The sequence below is a fragment of the Mobula hypostoma genome, chromosome 5, assembly GCF_963921235.1.
Source record: "Mobula hypostoma chromosome 5, sMobHyp1.1, whole genome shotgun sequence".
Taxonomy (NCBI): Eukaryota; Metazoa; Chordata; class Chondrichthyes; order Myliobatiformes; family Myliobatidae; genus Mobula; species Mobula hypostoma.
Window position 1 is genome coordinate 38,034,098 of NC_086101.1, and position 22,198 is coordinate 38,056,295.

Below are 22,198 nucleotides of genomic sequence, written 5' to 3' on the forward strand. Positions count from 1 at the left end.
ATAAGTATTTGGATTGACATGGACCGATTAAGGTTGGTCAGCATGGCTTCATGTGTGGCAAGTCATGTCTAACCAATCTTATAGAGTTTTTTGAGGAAGTTACCAGGAAAGTAGATGAAGGGATGGCAGTGGATGTTGTCTACATGGACTTTAATAAGGCATTTGATGGGAGGCTGGTCAAGAAAGTTAAGTCGCTTGGTATTCAGGATAAGCTAGTAAATTGGATTAGATATTGGCTTTGTGGGAGAAGCCAGTAAGTGGTCGTAGAGGGTTGTCTCTCTGACTGGAGGCCTGTGACGAGCAGGGATTGGTGTTGGGTCCTTTGTTGTTTGTCATCCATATTAATAATCTGGGTGGTAATGTGGTTAAATGGATCAGCAAATCTGCAGATGACACCAAGACTGGGGGTGTAGTGAACAGTGAGGAAGGATATCATGGCTTGCAGAGGGATCTGCATCAGCTGGAAAAATGGCAGATGGAATTTAATGCAGAAAGTGTGACATTTTGCACTTCGGTAGGACCAACGAAGGTAGGTCTTCCACAGTGAATGGTCGGGCACTGAGGAGTGTGGTAGAACAAAGGGCTCTGGGAATACAGGTACATAATTCATTGAAAATGGCATCACAGGTAGATAGGGTAGTAAAGAAAGCTTTTGGCACATTGGCCTTCATAAATCAGTGTCTTGGGTGCAGAAGGTGGGATGTTATGTTGAAATTGTATAATCCTTTGGTGAGGCCTAATTTGGAGTACTGTGTGCAGTTTTGGTCACCTATCTACAGGAAAGATGTAAACAAAGTTGAAGGAGTACAGAGAAAATTCAGAAGGATGTTGCTGGGTCTGGAGGACCTGAATTATCAGGAAAGACTGAATTGGTTGGGACTGTACTCTTTAGAACATGGAAGACTGAGAAGTGATTTGACTGAAGTATACAAAATTATGAGGAGTATAAATAGGGTAGACACAAGCAGGTTTTTTCCTTGGAGGTTGGGTGGGACTACAACTAGAGGCCAACGGCTTTAGGGTGAAAGGTGAAAAGTTTAAGGGGAGAATGAGTGGAAACTTCTCTCAGAGGGTCGTGAGGGTGTGGAATGAGCTGCCAGCACAAGTGATCCAAGTGAGCTCGATCTCAACATTTGGATAGTTTGGATAGGTACATGGCTAGTGGGGGTCTGGAGAGCTATGGTCTGGGTGCAGGTCGATAGGAGTAGGTAGTTTAAATCGTTTCAGCAAGGACTAGATGGGCTGAAGGGCTTGTCGCTTTGCTGTACTCATTGAGGCTTTTGTATGCCAGAGATCTGGTGTGAAATTATGAACCAGATTTGGAATTGAATAGGAGAAAGAGGAGATGAAAAATGACAAGAAAATCTTGGTGGTTGTTGTGTATTTAATATTTTAATAATATTTGAGTAAACTTGTATGTATATTGTTTGATTAAGCATTCTTAATCATTTAAATAATTTGTTGTGCGTTTTATGTAAAAATACATTAATTTCTTATGTCATCACGCTTCCACGTGATACGTGCACGCCTTGTTTAAAGTAAAGACGAAGTTACACCCATATTTTTGGACTCGCTGTGTCTTTATTTGAATTAATTAAATGTTTGGAAGTTATAAAATATAACAGTGGTGCCAGGGACAGCAGCCAGTGGGGCCTCTTGGAGAGGAGGTCTTCTTAGTTTGTGTTGAAAATGAGAGCAGAAGCAATGGATTAAACAGATTGTCCTTATGTCTAGACTGCTCCTCGCCTGATGAGTAAAATGTGTGTCAGATAAAGACAGCTGATGGATTAGAAAACACTGCAGATGCTGGAAATCGGAAATAACACAAAAATCGTGGATACCCTCAGCAGCGCAGGCGGCATCCGCAGCGAGTTGACTTTTTAAGTCAATAACCTTTCATGAAAACTCAGAGTTGATGAAGGATTTTCAACCTGAAACATTAACTCTGTTTCTCCTGCTACAAATGTTGCCTGGCCTATGAAATGTCTCCAGTATTTTCTGTTTCCCACTAAAATATCGATTAATTTTGAACACCATCACTACATTCATAACAGCAATATTTACAGATTATTAGGAATTGTGCAACAAACAATATGCTGGAAAATCTCAGCAAGTCCAGCAGCACCTGGGAAGAAAGAATTTGTTGATGGCTTGGGTTTTGATCTGAAACATTGACAACTCCTTACCTCCATCAGATATTACTTGACCCATTGAGTTTTCCCAGTAATTTCCTTGTTGTTCTTTTTTCCACAAGTGCAGTTTCCTGTGTCTTCTTTATTAGCTCTGGTGCCTGCTTCATATAACCATATGACCATATAACAATTACAGCACGGAAACAGGCCATCTCGGCTCTTCTAGTCCGTGCCGGCCTGTGACTGTTGAAGATTACTAACCTCCAACACAGCAGCAAACTCTGAGTTCTACTTTGGCTGGCTGTCGAATGCTCCTCACGCTTTAAATCTTGCCATTTTGCAAGTACGATCTAAAAAACATTTCCGCTTCTAGAAATAAGATCAAGGGCAAGGAAACAAATCTTATTACACATATACGAACAAATAAAATTAAACCTACTGAACCAAAGCAAGTGGACCCACTGTCTCACAGCTCCAGTGACCCAAGTTCAGCTTTGACTTCTGGTGCTGTCTATGTGACGTCTGCACATCCTCCCTGTCAATATGAGGGTTCTCCTCGGATGATCCAGTTACCTCCCACCACCCAAAGATGAACAGGTTATTTGGTCATTGTTAATTGCTCCAAGGTGAGTGGTAGAATCGTGGGTGGAAGTTGATAGGAATCAGAATCAGAATTATTATCACCGGCATGTGTCATGAAATTTGTGAACTTAGCAGCAGCAGTTCAATGCAATACATAATAGAGAAGGAAAAAAAAGTAAATCAATTACAGTATATGTACATTAAATAGATTTAAAATCATGCAAAAACAGAAATAATATATATTAAAAAAGTGACACACACAAAAAATGCTGGTGAACGCAGCAGGCCAGGCAGCATCTATAGGAAGAGGTACAGTCGACGTTTTGGGCTGAGACCCTTCATCAGGACTAACTGAAAGAGATAGTAAGAGATTTGAAAGTGGGAGGGGTAGGGGGAGATCTGAAATGATAGGAGAAGACAAGAGGGGGAGGGATGGAGCTAAGAGCTGGAAAGTTGATTGGCAAAAGGGATATGAGAGGATCATGGGACGGGAGGCCTAGGGAGAAAGAAAGGGGGAGGGGAGCCCAGAGGATGGGCAAGGAGTTATAGTGAGAGGGACAGAGGGAGAAAAGAGAGAGAGAGAGAGAGAGAGATAAAGATAAAATAAATAAATAACGGATGGGGTACAAGGGGGAGGTGGGGCATTAACGGAAGTTGAAGAAGTCAATGTTCATGCCATCAGGTTGAAGGCTACTCAGACGGAATATAAGGTGTTGTTCCTCCAACCTGAGTGTGGCTTCATCTTTACAGTAGAGGAGGCCGTGGATAGACATATCAGAATGGGAATGGGACGTGGAATTAAAATATGTGGCCACTAGGAGATCCTGCTTTCTCTGGCAGACAGAGTGTAGGTGTTCAGCGAAACGGTCTCCCAGTCTGCGTCGGGTCTCGCCAATATATAGAAGGCCGCATCGGGAGCACCGGACGCAGTATATCACCCCAGCCGACTCACAGGTGAAGTGTCGCCTCACCTGGAAGGACTGTCTGGGGCCCTGAATGGTGGTAAGGGAGGAAGTGTAAGGGCATGTGTAGGAGTTGTTCTGCTTACAAGAATAAGTGCCGAGAGGGAGATCGGTGGGAAAGGATGGGGGGGACGAATGGACAAGGGAGTCGCATAGGGAGCGATCCCTGCGGAAAGCAGAGGGGGTGGGGAGGGAACCTCTTCCTATAGATGCTGCCTGGCCCGCTGCATTCACCAGCAATTTTTATGTGTGTTGCTTGAATTTCCAGCATCTGCAGATTTCCTCGTGTTTGTGGTATTAAAAAAGTGAGGTAGTGTTCACTTTTTAACATTAACAGGTTCAATATCCATTTAGTAATTGGGTGGCAGAAGGGCAGAAGCTGTTCCTGGGTGTGTGCCTTCAGGCCTCTGTACCTCCTACCTGATGGTTACAATGAAAAAAGGGCATGCCCTGGGTGATGGAGGTCCTTAATAATGGATGCTGCCTTTCTGAGACACCGCTCCTTGAAGATGTCCTGGATACTCTGTAGGCTAGTACGCAAGATGATGCCGATTAAATTTACAACCCTCTGCTGCAGCCCCCTCGTACCAGACAGTGATGCAGCCTGTCAGAATGCTCTCTACTGTACATCTATAGAAGGTTTTGAGTGTTTTTGTTGACATACCAAATCTCTTCAAACTCCTAATGAAGTATAGTCGCTGCATTGTCTTCTTTATAGCTGCATTGATATGTTGGGATGAGGTTAGGTCGTCAGAGATCTTGACACCCAGGAACTTGAAACTGCTCACTCTCTCCACTTCTGATCCCTCTATGAGGATTGGTGTGTGCTCCTTCACCTTACCTTTCCTGAAGTCCACAATCAGCTCTTTCATCTTACTGACGTTGAGTGCAAGGTTGATGCTACAACGCCACTAGTTGGTATATCTCACTCCTGTAGACCCTCTCGTCTCCATCTGAGATTCTACCAACAATGGTTGTATCATCAGCAAAGCTATAGATGGTATTTGAGCTATGCCTAGCCACACAGTTATGGGTATAAAGCGGGTAGAGCAGTTGGCTAAGCACACACCCCTGAGGTGCTCCAGTGTTGATCGTCAGCGAGGAGGAGATGTTATCACCAATCCGCACAGATTGTGGTCTTCGGGTTAGGAAGTCGAGGATCCAATTGTTGAGGGAGGTACAGAGGCCCAGGTTCTATAGGTTATCATTCAGGATTGTGGTAATGATGGTGTTAAATGCTGGGGTGTAGTTGATGAACAGTATCCTGACATAGGTGTTTTATTGTCCAGGTGGTCTAAGGGCATGTGAGAGCCATTGAGATTGCATCTGCCATTGACCTATTGTGGCAATAAGGCAAATTGTAGTGAGTCCAGGTCCTTGCTGAGGCAGGAGTTCAGTCTAGTCATGACCATCCTCTCAAAGCATTCCATCACTGTGGGTATGGGTACTACTGGGCAAAATTCATCAAGGCAGCTCACATTATTCTTCTTAGACACTGGTATAAGTGTTGCCGTTTTGAAGCAAGAGGTTAAAAATGTCCTTGAATGCTGACATAGGTGCTGGTTGGCACAAGTTTTCAGAGGCTTACCAGGTACTCCACTGGGGCCTTCCGCCCTGCGAGGGTTCACCCTCTTTAAAGACAGCCTAGTATCGGCCTCCGAGACAGAGATCGCAGGGTCACTGGGTGCAGCACAGATCTTCACAGCTGTAGTTATATTCTCCCTTTCAAAACGAGCATTGAAGATGTTGAGTTCATCTTGTAGTGAAGCATCACTGCCATTCATGCTATCGGGTTTCGCTTTGTAGGAAGTAATGTCTTGCAGACCCTGCCAGAGTTGTCATACATCCAATGTGCATCCAATGAGGGGAGTATATTCTTTACTATTTAACTGAGTCATAAATGCACATTATCATTTGTTAATGTATTTGTGATAATATTATTTTATGTGTTGTGTGTGAGTTTAATGTACTGTGTTGAGCATCCTGGTCAGGAGGAACATTGTTTCATTTAGCAGTGTACATTGTCATGTGTGAAGCCAAGCAGAGCTGCAGAACAGATGATGTTAATGAGAGAGATAACGAGACAACAGAGAGCCATTCAAAATGCTAATAAGAGAGAAGAGAGAGATAACAAGAGCGAGACACATAATTTATTATGTGATGTCTGCCACAGACAGATTGCTTTGAACCTGAACTGTTCATTAACAATCTTGCTGAGACAATAGGAAGTGTGAAGTTTGATGGACAGGTGATACCCCATCAGGGGTATAAAAATAGCGGGTTTGCTAAGACACGACACACACGCCACGAGACCCTGGAAAGAGCATTGCGCCCCACAAGTTGGTGGGAGTTTGGAGGACCGATCGCGGGAATCGGTCAGAGGCTCACAGGGTGTAAAGGTACGACTGGTGAGGACCTGTTGTGTGTCCACCCTTGCCTGGGTGCCAGGTTCACCACGGAAGAACGGTCGCATCCGGAACGGAGGGGTCACAGTCGGTGACCACAGCGGGATCAAGAAGGCATTGAAAGGTTTGCCTGATACCTCAACTGTATGTATGTATGTATGTATCTATCTATCTATCTATCTATCTATCTCCTCCACCGCCCCCCCCAACGGTACAACAACAGTGATTACTTCGGACTACACTAGACTGAACTGAAGTCTGCTTCACCTTAAGACCGATCATTTTACCCCTAGACTGTGATAGAGCTTGGTTGATTCCTATTACCCTATTTCTGTGTATATGAGTATACTATCATTGCTAACCTGTTACATTTATATCCTTGCAGTTAGTGTACTGTATTACTTATTTTTGTTAATAAAACTTTATTAGTTTCTAGTAATCACAGACTCCAACGAGGGTTCCATTTCTGCTGGTTTGACAACCCAGTAACGGGGTACGTAACAACATGTATGTGGCTGAAAGACAATAAACAAACTTGAACTTGAACTTGAGGGGACAGAAGTTTATAGATGATGGAATCTGTCAGGAGAGGAAGGAATGCAGGACCAAGTCAGGTGGGAAGGGAAGATGGGAACAGTGTGGGGGTAGGTGGGGAGGGGTCAAATGGAAGAAAGTGTGGACGATGGACAGATGGAGTAGTTAGAGGAGGGGGTAAAAACTGAGCGATAGGGTGGGGTTGGTGTGAGTGTCTATAGGAGGAACTGGATAGATAAGGAGGAGAGAGAAAAGGGACAGGGCAGACCAGGCTACTTGATATTGGAGAATTCAACAGTCATGCAGTTGGGCTGTAGACTACCCAGGGGAAATACGAGGCACTGTTCCTCAAGGTTTCATCTGGCCTCATGCTGGCAGTGGACAGACAGGTGAGTTTGGGAGTCAGGAGGGGAATTAAAATGGCTGAAGATCCCAGCATCTGCAGTGTCTAGTGTCTTGGGCTCATACTTCTATCCTGGGCCCTACGCAAAGAAGGCACACCAGCTGCTCCACTTCATTAGGAATTGGTGGCGATTCTCTATGTCACTAAACATTTTTACAGATTTCCACAGCTATACAGAGGAGAGCATTTTGACTGGTTGTATCTCAGTTGCTATGGAGGGTCAAATGCACAGGATCACCAGAAGCTGGAGAGGGGTTGTAGACTCAGCGAGCTCCATCACAGGCACAACCCTCCCCACCATCGAGGATATCTTCGAGAAGCGGTACCTCAGAAAGGTGACATCCATCACTCGGGACCCTCACCATACAGGACATGCCCTCTTCATGTTACTACTATTGGGGAAGAGGTGCAGGAGCTTGAAGACACACACTCAAAGATTTAGGAAGAGCTTCTACCATCAGATTTCTGAATGGTCCATGAACTCTACCTCATTATTACTTTTTTTGGCATAATTTTTTAATTTTCAATCAAAATCAAATCAAGTTTAATTATCATTCGAGCCATACATAGATACAGCTAAACTAGACAGCAATCCTCAATTTTGTAATTTATAGTAACTTTTTTATGTCTTGCACTGTACTGCTGCCAGAAAACAACGAATGTCACACCATGTAAGACGTGATACTAAACTTGATTCTGATTCGGATTCTCCACACTGAGATGGCCGTCAGGTCAAAAGCTGCTTGCATTATGGCTCCGGTCCTCCTGGGGGCGCACTTGGCACTGGAATTGGCAGCTGTATTATTAGCGGTGCGGCAGAATGGGAAGCAATATATCTTTGTCACACCAGCTGAGGAGCTTGACAACTACCCCTAAAGGGCTCCAATGCGTCAATATGAATAGTAAATGACTTTCATGCACTCTGACATCAGCGATTACAGGAATGAATAAGGGAGCAGATGAACTGCAGTCTATGATAGACCCTGGGCTGTTGGAATCAATGCAAGCATAGATTGTGTGTGGGCCAGTCTAAGCTGATGTAGGGACCAATCTTCATGTAGCTAAACAATGCACTTGCCTCGCAAACTATTGATCTCCAAAGATTAACTTAATTAGCAACCTTTGACCTTGAGCCTTTGAAGAACTATTTAAGCAGCTTTTAGTTTCACATGACTGCTTCTCTGCAATTATTGCCACCAGTAATTGTAATCTTCCGAAAATCATAAAGATACAATTGAGCTTAATGGCAGAAACAAGTGACGGGTCAAAAAGAACAGGGAAATGTTCTTAACTTGTTCTAGTGTCAATGACCAGAATAGAGAAAACTAATGGATGCGGCAGTTAGGTGTTTCTAGACTAAAGAATTGTGAAAGAGAGGTGGGGGAGAGGGAGGGCAACACAGAGAGAGTGATTTCTTCCCCAGGTGAAGTGGGGGTGGGGGAGAGGAGAGACTCCCTTGGTGAAGGAGTGAACAAGGGGCCAAGCAGCTTGGTACTGATGACAGGAGGCCCATCTTCATGCAGAGCCTGGGGCGCACTCCAGAAAGATGCAGTCGAGATCAAATAGAAATGACAAACTGACTCTGACAGATTTTTATCAGGCAACAGTATTGAGTATCACGTGTGCAAGGTGCATGGATAAAATTTCACAATAAGCCAGTGACAGCCTCACTGGATGACAAGACACAGCTCTAACTTGTATTTCCACATGTCTAAGGAGGCCATTCAGCCTCTCAAGTCTGTGCCAGCTCACAGAGCAACCCATAACCTACTAATTTCACCTAATCTTCTCCCATGTCCGTCAATTCTACTTCACTTACACACTAGGGACAATTCATAGCAGCCAGTTAACTTACCAGTCTGTAAGTTATTGGGATGTGGGAGAAACTGGAAGGGTAGCTCCCAAGGTTAGGATTGAGTCTGGGTCACTGGAGTTGTGCCACTACATCGTCCTGTAACTATTCTGAAACAGGGATGTAATGCAAATCGTTAAAGATTTAAAGATGAGCTTTATTTGTCACATGTACATCAAAACATACAGTGAAATGCGCCATTTGCGTTAACGACCAACACAGTTTGAGGATGTGTTGGTGACAGCCCACACGTGGTGCCCTGTAACCAGTGCTAATATAACATGTCTGCAATTTACTAACTCTAACCTGTGGGTCTTTGGAAACTGGAGCACCTGAAGGAGACCTACAGACCTACATGGACATAGGGAGAACGTACAATCTCCCTATCGACAGTGGTAGGAGTAGAACCCCATTCGCTGACACTATAAAGCATTTAGCTAGCCACTGTGCGGTCAGTTCAATCCTCTACCCTCCCACACGACAGCACACACATGAAGACTGTGGCCAGTCTCAATGGTTTCCACTCATAGGGTTCTCACAGCACTCGTCCAGCAGGAGCTCACACTCAGGAAAAAGTAAAGGCATTGCCTTCCTTACCACCCTCGCCCAAGGCACAAGAACCAGTAACCACACTCCAACTACCACTGGGGTTAAAATATTAACTTCGTTTCACTCTCCACAGATGCAAAAGGATCATAGAAAACGATCCAATCCATCATTAAACAAGCCATCCAGCCGGGATAAAATAATCTCAAGTCATTATTCCGAATCAGAATCAGGTTTAACGTCGCTGATGCTTGTTGATTTGTCACGGCTACTTTACCTGAATTTGGATAGTTTGAGGAGTGTGGTGTTACCTGGTTGGATTTTTACATACACCGCACATAGATTGATGTGTAGCCTCTTAGAAGGTGGGTTGCCAGAGTTTTCCATCACACATTCTGGTTGCCCCATTATAGGAAGGACGTAGAGGCTTTACAGAGGGTGCCGAAGTGGTTTATCTGGACTGCAGGCTATGTGCTGTAAGGAGAAGTTGGACGAACTGTATAAGATTATGAAAGGCACAGATAGACAGCCAGTGTCTTTTTCCCCTAGTGTCAAAATGTCTTTAACACCAGAGGGTATGCTTTTAAGGCAAGAGGGGGAAAGTGCAAAGGAGATGTTTAAAAAAAAGCACAGACAGTGGTGGGTGCCTGGAAGGTGTTGCTGGGTGTGGTGGCGGAGACAAATATAATTGAGGTATTTAAGAGGTTCTTACATGACTATGCAGTGATGGAGCGATATGGACTTGAAATTACAGGCAGAAATTACTTTAATTAGTTCAGTACAACATCATGGACTGAAGACGCATTCCTGAGCTATACTATGTTGTGTGTTCTAAAGAATGATTGACACTCAGCGTGGCTTCACCACTAATGGTATGGGCCCATTACCCTGGAATGACTGTGAATTGATTGAAAAACTTTGAGATGATAAGTGCTGACAGCTCAAAGAAACCTATTCAGCAATATTTATCTTGATCTTAGGCGACACGTGAGTTTTACCTAATGATAACAAAAATGAGAAGTTCATTCATACAGATTTTTGAATAAAACTTTGTCACAAATAGAGAAAAAACATTTCCCTCCTTAGCCTGTCACCATGCCGGAACTCCTAAAAATTTCTCCAAATGTTTACTTTTCTGCAAGAATGAGAACATAAGCAGTAGAAATGGAACAGGAAACACGCCCATTTTCACCCCAATTCCAAAGGGACTGGAAGATACAAAAGCCTAACATTGCACGTGCTGGAAACCTGAAATAAAAATAGAAAACTTGGCAGATTCCAGAAGGCCCAGACAGATGGACTGGAAAATTACAGACTGCAAAGAGAAACAGAAATAAATGAGTTACCTGGAAGAAAGGTTATTTTTTCTTACACCCATATCCTTTACTTTAACAAAAGCAGGAATTGGGAGATGTGAGTGGAGGTGTGATCATGCAGCAGAAAAAATGCAAAACACAGCTCACTTCAGGAAACGGTTAGACCATGTGCAGGAACAGGCTTAGGTTAAACATAAACCCAGACTCTGTAACTAAAAGGTGATTGAAAAGGCAACTGAGATGGATTGATCTGCCCTGATTAGCCTTCAGGAAGGAAATATACATGGAAGGGGGAAAGAAATGAGGACTGGAACCATTGCAGTTTATTTTAATGTCCTATGTAGGGTGTGAGGTGCAAGGCCAAAATTTGTTCTCATCTTCAGTGCCGTTGAGAAGACAGAGGTGAATCACCTTTTCGAAGTTTCACAGCTATTCTAAAGAAAATATTCTCTGAACGCGTTGGCAAGGTGTTCCAGGAAGTAAACCCAATGATGATGACAATACCGTATATTTTAGTTGGCACATGCTACATCTGGTGCAAGAAGCAAAATGCTGAAGTTAATAAATCAATTGAAGCTAAATTTGCTGGGTTGTCCTGGGTGATGTTACATTGTTGGAGCTGCACTCACCCAGGCAAGTGGAGGCACAATGGACTCCAGAAAACAAACTGGCAGGGGGGCATCTGCGGAGTGAACTGGACAGTCATTCTTTCAGGTCAAGATCCATCATCAGAATTGAGATCTCTGTCTGGATGAAGGCAAGTGTATCCTATCACACTCATTGAAGTCACTGAAGACTGGTAAAATCCCCAAGGGCTGGAGATGGGCTAATGTTCTCCCAGTATGCAAGAAGGGTGACTGCACTGACCCTGATAACTATAGCCCAGTAAGCTCAATGTGTATCGCAGGCACGATAATGGAAACAATAATAAAGAGTAAGATGGAAAAGCAGCTAATAAAAACAGGCTTGTTAGCAGAAAGCCAACATGGGTTCAGAAAGGGGAAATCATGTCTTACTGATATGCTGGAGTTCCATGAAGAGGCAACTAAATTTATGATAACAATAGTGGTTGATATAATTTACTTGGACTTTCTGAAGGCTTTGGACAAGGTACCCCATGAGAGGTTAATAATCAGATTACAAGAGGTAGGAATTCAGGGAGCGAATGTAGAACTGTCTCAAAAGCAGAAAACAAGTTACGGCGAAAGGATCATTTTCACACCTAGAAGATGTTAAAAGTCTGGTTCCACAGGGATCGGTTTTGGGGGCCACTGTTGTCTTTAATTTACACTAATGATTTGGATAAGCACATAACGAATAAACTAGTGAAGTTTGCCAGTGACATAAAATTAGGGGGACGGGCTGATAACATTCAGGCAGCAGAATCAATACAGTTAGATCTAAACAAAATCCAGATGTGGGCAGGTAAATGGCAGATGAAGTTTAATGTAAGTAAGTATAAAGTCTTACATATAGGAAGTGGAAATACTAGATATAAATATACAATGGGTGGGGGGTGGGTCTTGAGTTAGAAAGTGGACTGTGTGAGAGGGATTTGAGCATCCTGGTAGACTCATCACTATCAACATCCAGACAATGCACAGAAGTGATGAGGAAGACTAGTAGAATGTTGGGCTATATAATGCGCTCAGTGGAGTTCAAGTCTAGAGACCGTCCCCTTAAGCTGTATAATGCACTTGAGGCCACACCTTGAGTACTATGTACACTTTTGGTCTCTATATTTTGTGAAGGATGTAAAGGTACTGGAGAGTGTTCAGAGAAGGGCAATTCGATTCATTCCAGGTCTGCAGGGTATGAGCTACGAAGAAATTTTGAAAGAATTAAATCTTTTCAGCCTACGTAGATGTAGAATGAGAGAAGACATAATAGAAGTGTTCAAAATCCTTAAGGGTATAAGTAAAGTGGATGCCAGCTGCTACTTCAAAATTAATCCATCAAAGAGGACATGGGGACATAGGTGGAGGCTGGTTAAAGGGAGATTTCAGACTAACATCAGGAAGCATTCCTTTAGACAGCGAGTTGTGAACGCATGGAACAAACTACCTAGTTGTGTAGTTGAGAGTGTCACCTTAGAGACTTTCAAATCTGATCTTGATAGTTATTTCAATACAACATGTGAAAAGGAATTTGGCAAGCTTTGTTGGGTTGATAAAAGTTGGCTAGTAATTTTTGTGGCAGGATAGCTCTCCTTAAGCACCTCAGGTAGTATAGTGGCTGTTGTGCCTTCCCTACTTTTGAGGTTGTGTTGACGGACCCAGAGAGCTCCTTGGTGATGTTCATCCCTAAAAACTTGAAACTGAAGATCCTTTCCGCTACCTCACTATTTATGAATAGTATCTAGCTAACAATAAGCTAATTATAACCTCTGCTTCCATGACATATGTAAAGATTTCTGCTTCAATAACTAAACTCTGCAGAAGGATATCTCACTTGACGTTTCTCTGTATTGGTGTATCTTCCCTGAGACCCTTGTGCTGCCTCCCCAAAGTAGGAGGAAATAACTCGTGACCTATATCACAGAGTTAACAATCTTTGATTAATCTACACTTCCCCTTTCTTCTGCGGCGGAAATAAATCAGGAAGTTCAGTACCTAGATACAGTGTCATGCCCCTGCAAATACCTGAACTGGACATTCTTAATGGATTCAATGTGCATAAAATGCTCTTACCAATCTTTGGAGCTAAATTATCTGTTTTCCCCAAGTCTTGAACTTCAAGGAATTATCTACAAAATTCTAATTCGAAGTACTGAGTTCTTCCTGCTGTTTATATGCTGCTTTAAGACTATAGATGTGGTTCAAAGTTTAAAGTAAATTTTGTTATCAAAATACATATATGTCACCATATATAGCCCGAAGATTGATTTACTTGTGGACATATTCAGTAAATCTATAGAATAGTAACTTAACAGAACCAATGAAAGATCAGAGTGCAGAAGACAACAAACTGTGCAAATGCAAATATAAATAAATAACAATAAGTAATAACAAATAACAATAAGACAGAGATGGTAAGAATTGGAGGAGATGGCAGTTGTTTGCGTGGCTGAGGAGTTGGTGCAGGGAGCAGGGATTTAGATTTTTAGATCATTAGGATCTCTTCTGGGGAAGGTGGGACCTGTACAGATTGGATGGGTTGCACCTGAACTCGAGGGGGAGCAATATCCTTGCAGGTAGGTTTGCTAGCATGGTTCGGGAGGGTTTAAACTAATTTGCGAGGGGGATGGGACCCAGAGCGATGGAGCAGTGACAGAAGTGCATGGAGTAAAGCCAGATCTAACATACAGAGAGGCTTTGAGGAAAGAGAAGCAGAATAAACAGTGTAAAGACAGTAAGGTAGAAGGGCTGAAATGTGTGTACCTCAATGCAAGAAGCATCAGGAACAAAGGTGATGAACTGAGAGCTTGGATACATACATGGAATTATGATGTAGTGGCCAATACAGAGACTTGGCTGGCACCAGGGCAGGAATGGATTCTCAATATTCCTGGATTTCAGTGCTTTAAAAGGGATAGAGAGGGAGGAAAAAGGGGAGGAGGGGTGGCATTACTGGTCAGGGATACTATTACAGCTACAGAAAGGGTGGGTAATGTAGCAGGATCCTCTTTTGAGTCAATATGGGTGGAAGTCAGGAACAGGAAGGGAGCAGTTACTCTACTGGGGGTATTCTATAGGCCCCCTGGTAGCAGCAGAGATACAGAGGAGCAGATTGGGAGGCAGATTTTGGAAAGGTGCAAAAATAACAGTGTTGTTATCATGGGTGACTTTAACTTCCCTAATATTGATTGGCACCTGATTAGTTCCAAGGGTTTAGATGGGGCAGAATTTGTTAAGTGTGTCCAGGATGGATTCCTGTCACAGTATGTGGACAGGCCGACCAGGGGGAATGCCATACTAGATCTAGTACCAGGTAATGAACCGGGTCAGGTCACAGATCTCTCAGTGGGTGAGCATCTGGGGGACAGTGACCACCGCTCCCTGTCCTTTATAATTATCATGGAAAAGGATAGAATCAAAGAGGACAGGAAAATTTTTAATTGGGGAAAGGCAAATTATGAGGCTATAAGGCTAGAACTTGTGGGTGTGAATTGGGATGATGTTTTTGCAGGGAAATGTACTATGGACATGTGGTCAATGTTTAGAGATCTCTTGCAGGATGTTGGGGATAAATTTGTCCCGGTGAGGAAGATAAAGAATGGTAGGGTGAAGGTGACAAGCCTTCATGGGTGACAAGCGAGGTGGAAAATCTAGTTAGGAGGAAGAAGGCAGCATACATGAGGTTTAGGAAGCAAGGATCAGATGGGTCTATTGAGGAATATAGGGAAGCAAGAAAGGAGCTTAAGAAGGGGCTGAGAAGAGCAACAAGGGGGCATGAGAAGGCCTTGGCGAGTAGGGTAAAGGAAAACCCCAAGGCATTCTTCAATTATGTGAAGAAAAAAAGGATGACAGGAGTGAAGGTAGGACCGATTAGAGATAAAGGTGGGAAGATGTTCCTGGAGGCTGTGGAAGTGAACGAGGTCCTCAATGAATACTTCTCTTCGGTATTCACCAATGAGAGGGAACTTGATGATGGTGAGGACAATATGAGTGAGGTTGCTGTTCTGGAGCATGCTGATATTAAGGGAGAGGAGGTGTTGGAGTTGTTAAAATACATTAGGACAGATAAGTCCCCGGGGCCTGACGGAATATTCCCCCGGCTGCTCCACGAGGCAAGAGAAGAGATTGCTGAGCCTCTGGCTAGGATCTTTATGTCCTCGTTGTCCACGGGAATGGTACCGGAGGATTGGAGGGAGGCGAATGTTTGTTCCCTTGTTCAAAAAAGGTAGTAGGGATAGTCCGGGTAATCATAGACCAGTGAGCCTTACGTCTGTGGTGGGAAAGCTGTTGGAAAAGATTCTTAGAGATAGGATCTATAGGCATTTAGAGAATCATGGTCTGATCAGGGACAGTCAGCATGGCTTTGTGAAGGGCAGATCGTGTCTAACAAGCCTGATAGAGTTCTTTGAGGAGGTGACCAGGCATATAGATGAGGGTAGTGCAGTGGATGTGATCTATATGGATTTTAGTAAGGCATTTGACAAGGTTCCATACGGTAGGCTTATTCAGAAAGTTAGAAGGCATGGGATCCAGGGAAGTTTGGCCAGGTGGATTCAGAATTGGCTTGCCTGCAGAAGGCAGAGGGTGGTGGTGGAGGGAGTACATTCAGATTGGAGGATTGTGACTAGTGGTGTCCCACAAGGATCTGTTCTGGGACCTCTACTTTTCGTGAATTTTATTAACGACCTGGATGTGGGGGTAGAAGGGTGGGTTGGCAAGTTTGCAGACGACACAAAGGTTGGTGGTGTTGTAGACAGTGTAGAGGATTGTCAAAGATTGCAGACAGACATTGACAGGATGCAGAAGTGGGCTGAGAAGTGGCAGATGGAGTTCAACCTGGAGAAGTGTGAGGTGGTACACTTTGGAAGGACAAACTCCAAGGCAGAGTACAGAGTAAATGGCAGGATACTTGGTAGTGTGGAGGAGCAGAGGGATCTCAGGGTACAGGTCCACAGATCCCTGAAAGTTGCCTCACAGGTGGATAGGGTAGTTAAGAAAGCTTATGGGGTGTTAGCTTTCATAAGTCGAGGGATAGAGTTTAAGAGTCGCGATGTAATGATGCAGCTCTATAAAACTCTGGTTAGGCCACACTTGGAGTATTGTGTCCAGTTCTGGTCACCTCACTATTGGAAGGATGCGGAAGCATTGGGAAGGGTACAGAGGAGATTTACCAGGATGCTGCCTGGTTTAGAAAGTATGCATTATGATCAGAGATTAAGGGAGCTAGGGCTTTACTCTTTGGAGAGAAGGAGGATGAGAGGAGACATGATAGAGGTGTACAAGATAATAAGAGGAATAGATAGAGTGGATAGCCATCGCCTCTTCCCCAGAGCACCACTGCTCAATACAAGAGGACATGACTTTAAGGTAAGGGGTGGGAAGTTCAAGGGGGATATTAGAGGAAGGTTTTTTACTCAGAGAGTGGTTGGTGCGTGGAATGCACTGCCTGAGTCAGTGGTGGAGGCAGATACACTAGTGAAGTTTAAGAGACTACTAGATAGGTATATGGAGGAATCTAAGGTGGAGGCTTATATGGGAGGCAGGGTTTGAGGGTCGGCACAACATTGTGGGCCGAAGGGCCTGTACTGTGCTGTACTATTCTATATTCTATGTTCTATGTTCTATGTTCTAATAAGAACATGAGATAATGAGTCCTTGAAAGTGAGATTATTGGTTGTGTGAACATTTCATTGCCGGGGCAAGTGAGGTTGAGCGTAGTTATCCCCTTTTTATCCAAGAGCCTGATGGTTGAAGGGTAGTAACTGTTCTTGAACCTGGTGGTGAGAGTTATGGGGCATTCTACCTGATTGCAGCAGTGAGGAGAGAGCATGACCTAGGTGGTGGGGATCTCTGGCCATGGATGCTGCTTTCATATGGCAGCGGCCTATGTGGATGTGCTCAATGGTCAGGTGGGTTTTACCCATGTTATCCATGACCTTTTGTAGGATTTTCTATTCAAAGGCATTGGTGGTTCCACAGCAGGTTGTGAAGCGGCCAGTCAATAGACTCTCCACTATACATCTACAGAAGCTTGTCAAAGTTTTCGATGCCATGCCGAATGTCTGCAGACTCCTGAGGAAGTAGAGGCACTGCTGTGCTTTCTTCGCAGTTGCACTCACACACTGGGTTCAGGATAGGTGCTCAGAAATAGCAACACCCAGGAGTTTAAAGTTGCTGACCCTCTCTACCTCTGATCCCCTGATGAAGACAGGCTCATGGACCTTTGGTTTCCCTCTCCTGAAGTCTATGATCTTTGTGTTACTCCCCATCCCACTTTCTCCTGCTGTAGGGGATCCAGCGGAAATGCATGATTGCAGATGCTGGAATCAGGAACAAGACAAAATCTGCCAAATAAATCCAATGGGCTGAGCATCGTCCCTGACAGGGTTTTGATCTGAAATGTTGACAACTCCTTCCTTCACACCCAAACAAGCTGGCCGACCTGCTGAATTCCTCTAGCAGACTCTTCAGTGCTTGGGGATCCAAAGTCATAGTTGAGTTTATTGCCATTTGCACAATACATGTATGCTCAAGTGCAGTGAAAAACTTACTTGCAGCAGAATCATAGGCTACCAAGATCATTAAAACAGCATTCACAAGAAAAACAAACTAACTATAAATTAAGCACACATTTTACAAGAAAAAAATCAAATTAGAATTTTAATAAAGACAACTTTAGTGGAAAGTGATCAGAGTGTTAGGATTTTGCCAGTTGGTTCAAGAACTGAGCGGTTGAAGGGAAGTGGCTGTCTGGAGCATCTGTACCTCCTGCCTGTGTTTAAAATCTGATTTCAAAGTTGCCCCTGATTATCTTCGGTATTGATAACTTTAATGCACCGTGGTCCTCCCTTTGTGGTGTTCATTCTCTGGTTGTACATGGGGTCCATCTTACATGGCATGAACTTCTCATCACTCAGCCTGAAACATCAATTCCACCCCTCCATGTCATAAACTCTGTAATCCTCACTGCAAGCTGAGTGCATCCTTAATTACACTTCCTAAAGCATCCATTCCTGTGACAGGAAACAGACAGTCTCAAACTCCTAGTGTTTTGTGTGCACTGTGCTGTGAGCTTCAGATCAGAAATTTCAGAAGGCCTTCAGTTCAACTTCAGGTCAGGAAGAGGCTTCCCTATCACTCTAGTCAGTGATTATACCAATCTATATATTTGTCAGTGACACCACTATTATTGGTAGAATCTCAGAAGGAAATGAACGAGATAGATCAGGAGTGAACTACCCTTCCCACCATCAAGGAGGTGTCATCCGTCACTAAGGAACCACACCATCTGGGACATGCCCTCTTCTCATTCCTGTGTTACGAGAATACACATAAAATTAAGATGTTTGCTGGCCTGGGCTAGCATCAGTGGCATCAGCAGTTGGTCTGCCACCTGCCCTCAGGGGAAGGAGAGATAAGGAACAATGGAGCAGCGTCTGGAGATGTGTAATGAAGGGATGTGGGAGGAAGAGCTGTCTGGAGCGGCTCCCCCCTTTGAGCCCTGAACTGTTTGAAGTGATGGACAGGCGATACCCCAGCAGGGGGATAAAAAGGGACAGGTTCGCTAAGACACACACACACGCCACCCGAGGTAACGAGACCCTGGAAGCGGTGCGCTTCTCACGAGTGGGTGAGAAGTCCCAGACAACGACAAGGGTGGAAAGGTACGATCAGCGGGAACCCGGTGTGTGTCCGCCCTTGCCTGGGTGCCGGGTTCACTGCAGAGGATCGACCGCATCTGGAGGAGGGGTCACAGTCGGTGACCTCAGGTGACATCACCAAGGACCTGCCCAAAAGCTGTTTGTGAGCCATCTGGCTGGTCTGTGAGTGAAGCCGTTCTGAATGATCAGTTGTTCCTATTCTATGTCTCTCTCCCCCCACCTTGTCCATCGCCATGGCAACGATTACTGCGAACTGAACTACAAACTGGACTGAACTTTGAGTCATTTTGAAATTGGTCATTTAACCCCTAGACAACGATAGAGCTTGATTGATGCTGTTATCTTAATTCTGTGCACATGTGTGGTTATCATTGTTGAATTGTTGCATTTATTATCCTTTCGATTACTGTGTTGCTTGTCTCTTTAATAAAACTTTCTTAGTTCTAGTACTCCAGACTCCAACTGAGTGATCCATTTCTGCTGGTTTGGCAACCCAGTTACGGGGTACGTAACACCTGCCATCCAGGAGCATGAGGACCCACATTCAATGATTCAAAAACAGCCTCTTCCCCCCGCCATCAGATTCCTGAATAGCTCATGAACACTACCTCATTATTCCCTTTCTCCTGTACTATACGTTTACTTTCATAATTTATAGATGTTTATGTCTTTACACTGCTGCCATGAAACAACAAATTTCACACCATACGTCAGTGACAATAAATCTTCATCTGATTCTAAAATGTTGCTTCTCTGCATCATTATGTTCCCAGCATTGATGTACACTGGCATTGGTTCAGTAATACTCCCATTTAAGAACTCTACCCTGAAGTTCCCTCCATGGTCTGGGTACCCTATCTCTGTAGTCTCCTTCAGCCCTCTGACCCATGGAGATTTTTGGATTCTCTCAGTCTTGCTATGTGCAGCTGCACTTTTAACAGCCAGGACTTAAACTCCAGAATTCGTGCTTAAAGTCCCTCTGCTTCTCTCTCCTCCTTTATTAGCACTGGGATATTATTGTCACATGTACTGAGATATAGTGAAAAACTTATCTCGCGTACATATCACAGATCAAATCATCAGAATATGCATTGAGATAGAACAACAACAATGCAGAATTAAAAGTGTTACAGCTACAGAGAAAGTGCAGTGCAGGTAAACAAGGCAGATTGTAAGGTCAAGAGTCCATCTATTGTACAAGAAGTCCATTCAAGAATCTGATAACAGTGGGGCAGAAGCAATCTTTGAACCGTGTGGTACACACTTTCAGGCTTTTCTACCTTCTGCCTTATGGAGGAGTGGAGAAAGAAGGTCTGGAGTGGCTGGGGTATTTGATAATACTGCCTGCTTTGCTGAGACAGCGAGAGGTGGGGACAGAGTCCACGGATGTGTCCACAATTCCCTGCAGTTAGAATTATGCATCAAAAAAATGGTAAAGATTGATAGGGTCATGCCAAATTTTAGTCCTTTGAGGAAATGGAGGCATTGGTGTGCTTTCTTGGCCATAGGATCTAGGTGGTAGGGCCAGGACCACCAACACTAAGATCCACCTTCAACCCAACCTCCTTTAGCAAGATTCCTTCACTTTCTCCATATAATCCACAGGTGAGTACACTTCCAATTGATTATTATTACTTCTACAAAACACTTTGAGATAATCTTCTCACATAAAGGTGTTGTCGTAGAGTATTTCACTAAAACAATGCAGTGACGAACACATGGATTGGCTGCATGGTCAGAGTCCCGTATGTACTTACTGTGTGTGTACAACTGATCCTATCCGCACAACGTGAACCATGGACCTGGCTACGCCTCAGGTCAACCTTCAGAGAGCTGGGTTTCATCCTGACCTGGAGTTTCCCTCTGATCAGTGGGTTTCCTCTGGGTGCTCCAGTCCCCCCTTTTAGTATTTCCAGTTTGTGGACTGCAATATTCTCATTTTAGTCTGGTGACGTGCTAGTTTACTGAGCTCAGACACTGGGGCTTCCCAACTTTTCCACTCAGATCCTTGCAATAAAGGAGATTTCAGGCGTTTCATTAGCTGCTTCTCTCCACGGTCTGAGACTGCTTTGAGCTTGAGTGATGGAGGTCTCCATTTATGCTGCCCAGTAAGAGTTAAAACACAGCCTTGAGACACCTTGCTGCAGAAGTGCTTGCGCAAGACCTCTGGAAGTTCAAAGATTAAAATTTCCTGAATCTAGGAATACCCCTTGTTGTCAAACAAGGATTTTTGGAAAACAGGAAGCAGATTTTCTGTTGATAACAGAAGCCAATGTGGATTTGAAAGACTTTGGGCCTTCAGATTGATATTTTGAAATTTTGTACCATTAATTCAAAACAACATTCAGAGGGACGGGATGTAGAGAGTCATTTCCTTGCATTGTACTGCTGCTTAAGGTCAATGGAGAGTCTGAGTGGAATATTCCAGACGGGGCATTGTTACACTAGGAGGCATTATAGTTAACCCTTTCGTTGCTACCACACTTATTAACAGCAAATGAGAAGACTTACATTTGGATGGACACCTTCAAAAACTATGTGCATTTTAAGACTTTCATTCAACACTGGGGAATGCGTAGCCATATAGGAAATTGATACGTTGGTATCAAGGCACTGCAAAAAACTTTGCTTTGCATGCCATCCATAGAGAACATTTCAAAATATAAGCACTTTGAGGTAGTACATGGGAAAAGCAATAACAGAGTGCAGGATAAAGTGTTACAGTTATGGAGAAAGTGCAGTGCAGGCAGAGTCATAATGAAGTAGATGGTAAGGTCATGGGTCCATCTCATCCTAACGGGGGGCCATTTAATAATCTTACAATTTAATTGGAGAGAATTATGGAGAGTTCAAATTATGGAGAGGTCTGTGTTTCCCCACTGAAAAGTCAATGACTCTTAGCTCCTTGGTGGTCTACTAGCTCAATGAAAGTAGTACGATGGATGTAATATAATAAACAGAAACTTAAGAGACTGCAGATGCTAGAATCAAAAGTCTTGATGTAGGATTTTGACCCAAAATGTCAACAATCCCTTTCCTCTCACAGATGCTGCTCAACCTGCTGAGTTTCTGCAGCAGGTTGTTGGTTGTGTCAAATAATAAATAATCGGCTAGGATAACAGAAGCAGAAGAAGATAGGAACTTGCATAAAAATGCAGAGGTAATAAAATCAACACACAGAAAAAATG